This window comes from Uloborus diversus, chromosome 9, assembly GCF_026930045.1.
Source record: "Uloborus diversus isolate 005 chromosome 9, Udiv.v.3.1, whole genome shotgun sequence".
Classification (NCBI taxonomy): Eukaryota; Metazoa; Arthropoda; class Arachnida; order Araneae; family Uloboridae; genus Uloborus; species Uloborus diversus.
The window spans coordinates 120,325,513-120,335,511 of record NC_072739.1 but is presented as its reverse complement, the minus strand read 5'-3'; the positions used below and the strand labels follow the sequence as shown (position 1 = coordinate 120,335,511).

Below are 9,999 nucleotides of genomic sequence, written 5' to 3'. Positions count from 1 at the left end.
TTGATCTGAAATAAAGAAAATGTCTTACGACTGCACCGGCTAATGCAAGTTTTTTGTTTCAGAGTCATGTAACTGCGTAAAAGTAGCCAACAGAAGAAAAATGAGTAAAACAGCTAATGCTAAATCAACACGAATAAAATTGTTAAAAATTGAATGAAATATTAGATATAATTTTAAAAAATAGTTAAGTAAACCTTAATTTTAAGTCCACATATTGTAATGACTATAAGAAAATAAAGAGTGATTTGAGGATGTATTTACTATTTTGAAGACTTCAATTTGTTGGTTGAAAATATCAGATATCAAAATATCGGATGTTTTCGAAGATATCGTGATATTTTCGAACCCTAGGATCAAGCTTCCTAAGATCTAAATCTTAAGAGAATTTTACTTGAGTCCACTTGTACTCTACTACTTTTCCCCCGATGTGAACTTCACATGTGCTTATTAGAAACCTCAAACGCTGCCATTTCAGCTAAATAGCTGATGATGGTTTTTTTATGTAGAGGGTATAAAATTGTCAGTGATATAAACATTTCCTTCCTCTGTCATAGATTGGTAATATCCTGGTCACTGATACATGTATTTTTTATTAAAATAAATGCTATTATGAAGTATTAGCTGATCATGATGAAAATCATCTGACACCTCTAATGAGTTCCATGATTTTGATGTAATTCTGATTCAGCTCTCTTGCTCGCAATCACCAGAAGATTCACTTCAATTGATTCCTGCTATGTTTTATGAGTTATGGTTTTATTAATGATTATTGTACTTCAATCAATGCAAGTAGTGTTGCCTTAGTAGAATTTTCTATGAAAGGTATCACTTGTGGCTGTGGAGCTACTTGACTTTGTGTAGCATGGTCCTTGCCACTGCATTGTACATTAATGATGTCTCCAACTGCTAAGTTGATGCAGGCTGAAGCAATGTATATTCCATAACCTATCCAGAGCCATTCTGGCTATGACTGGATAGACAGACCATGCAAAGTACAATGTTCCTTTTTGTTATGATCATATTACACTAGTAAGGTAGCTTTCCTCTTGCCTTTCTGAACAAAGAATCCCATGATGAAGTAATTTGCGTCGAAAAGTACAAAACATGAAGCGGCAGCCTACTGCTTCCATATGTTTGTATTTTGTGATGACAATTTTTATCTGAGGTATTTAAAAAATTCTTATAGTTTTACAAACTTTCGAACTTTAATCATTCCTTAAATTCTTGATTTTATGCTGTTGTATTTCAAAGAGATGCTTGAGTTCTAATTGATTTTGTTCTAAAGTTTTCATGTATTTAGCTTCTAAGTCTTGCATGTTTTTTCTACTTTTTCTGGGAATGTACTTCTGATTATTTAATATTCGAGCTACCTACAGTGTTACACTTAAGCTTGTAGATTGTTATATATTGCACTTTTCTCTCGAAGCTTTTTTAATGATGAAATTTGGGCACTGGGCTATGATCTACATGATTTGGAATGCTCATACTGAAAATGCCTCATTTGTGTATAAATTTTTATATTGTTGATTGGAACTGCTGTTTTAAATCACTCAAAAGTTGTGTATTCTTTAATAAAAAAAGTAATAAAGCCCATTTTTAATAAATACAAATGTAATGTCAGATAAGTATTTCCTATGCAGAAGAAAATCTGTTATCTTATCGATACATCATAGTGTTACTAAAGTAGACTTTCCTGCTTGGGTTATGCTTGTGGCTGTGGAGCTACTTGATATTGTGTAGCATGGTCCTTGCCACTGTATCGTACATTAATGATGTCTCCGGCTGCAAAGCTGATGAAGGCTGAAGCAATGTATATTCCATGACCTATCCAGAGCTGATTTTTTGGCTGTGACTTGATAGACAGACCATGCAAAGCACACTAGTTTACAGGGTGGTGACAGATCAGAGAAAAGTCGGAAATTTATCACTCAGGAAAATGTTGGGGAATTTTAGGAAAATAACAAAAAATCGGGGAAAATGGATAAAATGACAAAAAAAGATCCGCTTCTAAATGAAGTACTTTGATTCCCTATGATTTTTTTTTTTGCAATTTGTTTTAAAAAAGTAAAATAATCAGGTGCAATCATGCAGTGCCGCATATTTGTGCATCTTTTTTCCTCAAGGTCCAAGTATTTAATCTTAGGATGAGCTTCTTAACTTTGCTTCTATGTCTGTAAAGTTGTTTAGTTTACCTTGCTTGAATTCTACTTCCAAGCAATGTAGAATCGACAACCCTACTGGCAATGAGGAAGCCCTCATTAATGACTTTCCTCCCTTTGCCTTTACTCATTGTCTTGAAGTAATTAGCATACTGTTATCACGATCTCAAGAAAGTCTTTGCTTTTTAAATTGATGCTAAAAAAATCTTAAGTTATCACTTGCTGTTTTTAATTTACTTGCTAAAATTGAATTTTGAAGTCTTTTATTTTAAAAACATAAATATTTTGAATTTCAATGTTTGTTACTTAAAGTAATCTAAGGGTGTTTTCGACAACTAATGAAATCATTTGAAATCTAGTTCTGTACATAAGTTAATATTTTTATTTTTTAATAGTTAAAATGCTGTATTCATTCATTAACCTAAGTTTTTGATTAGAGAATAGCTCAATATGACTGGTTGTTGACAGATTTCAATTTCCTTTACATAAATGTCTATTCTGCTGTGTGCAATTAAAAGACAGTAACTGCATTTTTTTTTTTGCATTTTTGTCAATTGTACGTTATCTTCATTGTACACTCGTTTATTTGGTAGAGTGATTTTGATAATTTAAGAGTTTTTGTGCTAACTAGTTCCTAGAAGTAAAATATTTGTTTAAAATTAGTTAAAACTGTTCTAAACACTGCATTTTATGTAATATGAAATGCTTTTCAGTAGGGCAAAGAAAGGAAATCATTATCATTGATAACGTTAATCAGGGAAATTTGAACTTAATTAGGGGGAAGTCGGAACTTTTTTTCCAGTTCCTGTCGCCACCCTGGTTTACTTTCTCTTTCTGTAGTTACGGTGTTAGTTTGGGGGGGGGGGGGTTGCATTGCATAATGTGCTATCCTATTTTTGCATAACATGCAAAAATGTGCGTAAAATTTTTATGGACTTTTCTAGCTTCTCCTTTCCTAAAAGAAATTTTCTCATTCCATTAGCATTCTAAAGAGTGGAGTCTTTAAACATGTTTAATACACTAACATAAAACCTTAAATGGTTTGAGAGTTTTAAGTGCTTGAAAACATTCCTTCGAATTTCTTATTAAATGATAGGCACAGCATTTGGTGCTCGTTAAGGATTAAAAACAAACAAGCTGAAGAGTAAAAAAAAAAACAAGCATTAGGGGAAAATGCTGAAACTTATGTTATATGTAAACCCCAGTGAATAATTGTGGCCCTTAAAATATTGTGTAGCTTGAATAGTTTATGTGGAAGTTGAGGGTAACTTTTATTGCAATGATGAAACTTTGTCTGAAATTGTTCTTTGGTCAGAACCAGAAATGGTTGAACCCACTGACTGTATAGGACAAACTAATGATTTAAAATTCCAGTTGGAAGTCTGAGCATAAAGTAATACCAACAGCAAATGCTGTGAAGCACTTAAAATTATCATCAGTAAAAGTGTTCTGTCTGTGGCAGCTTTCCTTTCACAACAAATGGTGGAATAATTTGCATTGGCTCTTATGATTAAAGAGTAATGTATTAGCTTTTGAGATATCATGATAAAAGCTTTTAAATGAAGAGCCAGGTGAACTACTTGTTTTGTGGGTAGTAAGTGTAAGTTTATTTTAAATTCAGACTTCAGTAATAAAGTAGTTATGTTATTCCTAAATGATGTAATGAGTACCTATAGTAATGGAACAATGACAATTTCATTAAACCCTCAAACGCTGCTATTGTCCGCTACGTAGCTGATAATGGTTATTTTCTTTTGAGGGTATATTAAATAATCAATGATATAAACATTACTATCTAATATGGATGTGTAATATCCTGGTCAGTGATATAAATGTTATGTGATTTTCCAATCATGCACTTTAGGGATTAACAAAATAAGTGTACAGATTTAGCTGTAATTTTCATTGCAATAATATAAATACTCATGTGCATACAGTGAGAAAAAGGCAAATGATCTGGTATAAGGAAAACAATAAGCATATGTTTTACTTTATACAGTATTCCATGTTAAATGTTAACGGTCAGTACACACAGATTGACATAAATATATCTATCTTAATTTTGTGAATGTGTAAGAGTTAAAAGTATAATTACTGACTGGAAATGTATTTGAATTTCCTTGCTAGTCAAATCATTTTTAACGTTTGTAACTGTGACCATAAGTCCTATTCATGCTTTTCATTGTAATCATTAAGATTTCTCAGATTCTAAATCTGGTGGATGTAATTAAGAAACATTTATTTTTTAAACTGCAAATTACAATTGCAATGACTCTATAAAATAATTTTAAGTTATAAATTATTTTAATAATTCAGGGTGGCGACAGATCAGGGAGATCAGGGAATTTTATTAATCAGGGAAATATCAGGGAATTTCGAAAAAATAACAAAAAATCAGGGAAAACTGATTTATGAAGAATTTTTTTTTTTTTTGGCTTTACAAAATTAAATATTCTAATTCCCTACGCATTTTCCACCAATTATCTATTCAAAAAAAAAAAGTAAAATTAATGAGGTGCGATTATACACTGTGCATATTTGTGCACCTTTTTTCCTCAACGTCAAAGTATTGTGCACCTTTTTTCCGCAACGTCAAAGTATTCAATCTTATTAACCACAGGATGAACTTCCTAAGATTGCTTCTGTCTGTTAGGTTGTTTATTTTACCTAGCTTAAAATTTCCTTTCATGCGACGTAAAATAAACAACCATACAGGCAAATGGAAGCCTTCCTTAATGCCTTAATTCCATTGTCTCGAAGTAATTAGGGTACTGTAATCACGATTTCGAGAAAAAATATTTGGTTTTTAAATTACTACTTATAAAAGCTTAAAAGTTATTACTTCTTCGCGTTTTTAATTTAATTGCTAAAACTGAACTTTTAATCAAAAAACTTAGTTTTGTGCCGTTATACTATTTGCTGTTGCTGCAGATTATAAAGAATTTCTTTTCTTCAGACTTAAATGATTCTTTTATTTTATAACCAAGTTGTATTCTTCTTTTATATATTTTGAAATTAATTGCTTTTTTTTTTCTGTTTTTCTTCCTTGCATTTCAAAGTTGTTTGTTACAAAAGCAATCTAAGATTTTTTTCTGTTACATACTGAAATCATTTGAAATAGAGTTAACTTGTGTACTTAAGTAAATATCTTTATTTTTTTATTGTTAAAATGCTGTATTCATTCATTAAAACCTATGTTCTTGATTAGAGAAAAGCTCCCTATGAATGGATGTCAAATGGTTTAATCTGTTTTGCATAAATATGTCAATTAGTTATATAAGAATAACTACATTACTTCTATTCTTTCACTATTACTTGTTATTCTTGCAACAATTATTATACAGTTTGAAAATTTAGTACAAAATAATTTCAATTACTTTTTAGTTCTATCATAAATACACATATGTTTTTAAGAGTGATTTTAATAGTTTCTTAAAATTCTTATGCTAAGTGGTTTCTGGAATCAGGGAAAAGTCGGAACTTTTTTTCACAGTTCCTGTCGCCAATCTGTAATTTATAACTTAATTATTAAAATAAATTTTTATTAAAATTTAAAAATTGTCAGAATGCGAATATCCAAATCATAAGAGAAATTAAAATATGCAATTTTTAAACGCATAGTAATAGGTGAAGTAGAAAAGTCTTCCATCGACATTAATGAATTTTTTCATATGCAAACAAAAGGTCTCTTAAGGGGAGTAAAAGGCAACTAAGAAAGAACTTCCTGTAGTTCTACTTCTAGAAAAGGATAGCACTCTTAAAAGAACAGTATAATTTTAATATATAATCTAGATAATGAGAAAAATAATTAACTTCACTTAGGAGCGTTAACTAACATTGTATTTAAGGATTATTCAACAGTACAGTAAAATAAAATTTTGGCTTTTCTTGGAATCAGGGTTTTAAAAATTTTCCTTTTTAGTAAATTTTCTGCAATCTGTCAAGGAATTTTACAATGTTTTTTTAGGTTCAAGCCTGGCTTGTTAAATGCAAGTCGCTCGACGTAAGATTTTCGAGGAAGACCGTGCAAAAATGGGTGACGCGGCTAGGAAATTAAGATCATTTTTAGAACCCGAAAGAGGTATAATCGATAAAATGAAGCTTGTAATCCAAATAATGTTTATTTTCAGTGGGGGGGGGGAGATAACCAAAATTTAAAAGAAATGGAAAATGAACTTAATTTTTCACTTTCTTGCACAATGAACAATTTTAGAAACAAATCATTAGAATAAACAACTTACTTTTCAGATTGTTAGTAGCTGTGAGAAATATCAAACATTGTAACATGATTAAACAAAAATTCATAACACAGAATTTATTTCATAATTTTAAATGTTCACACAACGTAAAATAAAAAATAATAGGATCATTAGTAATGATAAACAATTTATGCACACTTTCCTTTATTTTTAGCTGTGCATTGCAATGCTCGTGTTAATAAAACAATGTATTAAAGAACTATTTTAAGTATGTCACGCTAGATATAAAATTACACACCCTTGTCCATCGATGTTTTCCAACAGAAGAAAACCAAAGAAAGAAATTTAATTAATGATAATTGAAAACCCTTGATTTAAAAGTTTATATATCAGTAACTTTAATCAAACAGGATGCTATAACTCTTCCCGTCTGGCAGCGGGATTCGAACCAGAAAATTTTTTTTTAATTCGAACCAGTAGTTCCCGAGATTGGCGCATTTAAACTAACAAACTCTACAGCTTTATGTTATACTATTTGAATTCTCATGAAAAATTCTGGTTATCTTATGGATTTTTGTTAATCATTTTAAAATGTTTGATATTTTCCGTCGCTTACGGAACAATAGCGACTTAAGCTTACGAACAATCTAAAATGTAATTGTTCCATTTTCATGATATATTTCTATAATTAAACTTGTTAACGTATCACCCGATGGCAGACTTTGTAATGCGACGTGGAAAGAAACTGAAAATAATGGTTCGTCATGTATCCTGTGGAAATGACCCATAAGCAGAAAAAATTGCATTGTTGCCGTGATAAGTGTTTCAAAGGAATATAGACTATACTTCCATTGCTTACTTATTTTATGGTTTTTTCATTGCATTTTTGTACGTAATTTTAATTATTAAAATTTTCCTTTTTTAATGGGGATTTGGGAGATGCACCCTTTATTATATAACTTTTATTTTTCAGTATTTTATTGTATTTTTCTTGGTGTTGCCAATCAGCTTATGTCTCTAGTTAGAAAGATCTTTATTTAATATATTTTGGCATGGCTTTTTTCGAAAGTAAGAAAGAATGGTATTTTTCTGTTTTTACAAATTTGGGGGGGGGGGGGGGGATTTTGCTGATGTATTAAAAAAAATTAAAATAGCTGTGTTCTGACCCATGAAAATTATAACCAGGTGTAACCTTCTAGTTCAGAAAGCCGAAAAAAAGTTGGGCATAATGGTGATATGGAGTATTTCATTCTAATTTAATCAGTTCTGATTCAATATTGTTTTATTAATGTATGAAATCTGTTAAAATTTTTATATTAGAAGGATCCAAAACTGTCTAAATAGTAATTGTAGCAATACTTAATTCTCGATCAAACTATTTGAAGGTCAGTGAAAGCTCGTTTCTTTTTTATACTTTTTTTTTTGTAAAATGATTATTAAATATTTAGTATATTTAAGTGGCACAACTTAATACAATATTAGTTTGCCTTCAAGAATTTTAGTCATTTAAAATGTAATGAGTTACTAAATAGCAATCTTTCATTTTGCTTGAAATAATTTTGTGCAGTATGATGATAGGTACGGGCGGCCTGAAAACTTGATGATTCGTTTGTTTCTGACTGCACCTTAATTATTTAGAATGTCGATCAAACTTTCAGTTTTTAATGTGATTTTTGAGAATTTGGTAAAATAATCACAAGAGATTTTGATGCACCAGTGCGTGATTCCCGCTATAATTTCTTTCACGGATCTTTCTCAATAAAAATCCAGTTACATACAGTTGACACAAAAGTCTCGCTTAACATTCTGGGCAAGGTTTAAATACAAACCTTCAATTTTTTTTCCCCTCGTAGACTTAAAAGACCCTCAAACGCTGCTATTACAGCTACATAGCTGATGATGGTTAATCTTTTTGTAGAGGGTATAAAACTGTCAGTGATATAAACATTTCCTTCCTCTGTCATAGATTGGTAATATCCTGGTCACTGATACATGTATTTTTTATTAAAATAAATGCTATTATGAAGTATTAGCTGATCATGATGAAAATCATCTGACACCTCTAATGAGTTTCATGATTTTGATGTAATTCTGATTCAGCTCTTGCTCACTATCGCCAGAAGATTCTCTTATATTGATTCCTGCTATTTTTTATGACTTATGGTTTTATTAATGATTATTGTACTTCAATCAATGCAAGTAATGTTGCCTTAGTAGAATTTTCTATGAAAGGTAACACTTGTGGCTGTGGAGCTACTTGACTTTGTGTAGCATGGTCCTTGCCACTGCATTGTACATTAATGATGTCTCCAACTTCTAAGTTGATGCAGGCTGAAGCAATGTATATTCCATAACCTATCCAGAGCCATTCTGGCTATGACTGGATAGACAGACCATGCAAAGCACAATGTTACTTTTTTGTTATATGATCATTTTACCCTCATAAGGTAGCTTTCTAGCAGTCCTGTTGCCTTTCGTAATATAAAGAAACCGTTGATGAAGTAATTTGCGTCGAAAAGTACAAAACATGAAGCGGCAGCCTACTGCTTCCATATGTTTGTACTTTGTGATGACAATTTTTATCTGAGGTATTTGTTAAATTTTCGATAGTTTTACTAACTTTCTGTTGATTCTTCCAAAAGAATCTTAATTTTATGCCTTGGTTTCAAGTAATTATAACTGGTCATAAAAAGGTTCTTGTATTTATCTCAGGCTTGCATGTTTGCTTTCTGATGATTCAATTTCTTAATTTAACCCTGTCCTGTGTTGCATATATGCTTGTACAATAAATATTCAAGCTACCTTAAGTGGAACATTACTGTGTATTGTACTTTTTCTCTCGAAGCTTTTTTAATGATAAAATTTGGGCACTGGGCTATGATCCACATGATTCAAAATGCTCATACTGAAAATACTTCTAAAATGTTTGAATTTTATGTTGATAGCATCTGCTGTTCAAAATCATTTCACAGTTCATAAAAAGTAGCAAAGCTCATTTTCAGTGCAATACATATGTTTGGTAAGTTCCCTGTGCAGAAGGTAATGTTAATGTTATCTTATTGATGCATCATAGTGTTACTAAAGTAGGATATTCCTGTTTTGGTAACGCTTGTGGTTGTGGAGCTACTTGATATTGTGTAGCATGGTCCTTGCCACTGTATCATACATTAATGATGTCTCCAGCTGCAAAGCTGATGAAGGCTGAAGCAATGTATATTCCATGACCTATCAAGAGCCGATTTTTTGGCTGTGACTAGATAGACAGACCATGCAAAGCACATTGAGTTTAATTTTTCTTACTATAATTGTTTTTAGCTATGCAGTTGAATTCTGGTTTTAACGAGCTTACCTTCCTTAAATTGAGCAAATATTTTGCTTAAGATAAGCTGATCAGCTTATTCTCTTAAAGAAAGCCTTAACTATTAATTTCGAAAGTCTCCTGAATTCTATTGAAATTAAGTAATGTATGATCACAGACCAGGGTAGTTTTTGCCGTACAACCATGCCACTAGCAAAAACCGGCCAGAACTGGATTTAACCACCATAGAACTGGCAAAAACTGTATTGTATAATAGCATAATATGTATGCATACTGTTTTACGTTTTAATGCATAGTTAAAATAAATAGGATGTCTGTTTAT

General features: G+C 31.1%; 2 non-coding genes across 2 annotated transcripts; both read left to right on the top strand.

Annotated features, from left to right (window-relative positions):
• Positions 1–780: 780 nt before the first annotated feature.
• Positions 781–1,000, top strand: LOC129230778 (small nucleolar RNA SNORA73 family). The gene has a single exon (XR_008581180.1). It is a non-coding gene; the product is annotated as a small nucleolar RNA SNORA73 family (small nucleolar RNA).
• A 7,557-nt stretch (positions 1,001–8,557) lies between these two features.
• LOC129230777 (small nucleolar RNA SNORA73 family) lies at positions 8,558–8,768 on the top strand. The gene has a single exon (XR_008581179.1). It is a non-coding gene; the product is annotated as a small nucleolar RNA SNORA73 family (small nucleolar RNA).
• Positions 8,769–9,999: the final 1,231 nt, after the last annotated feature.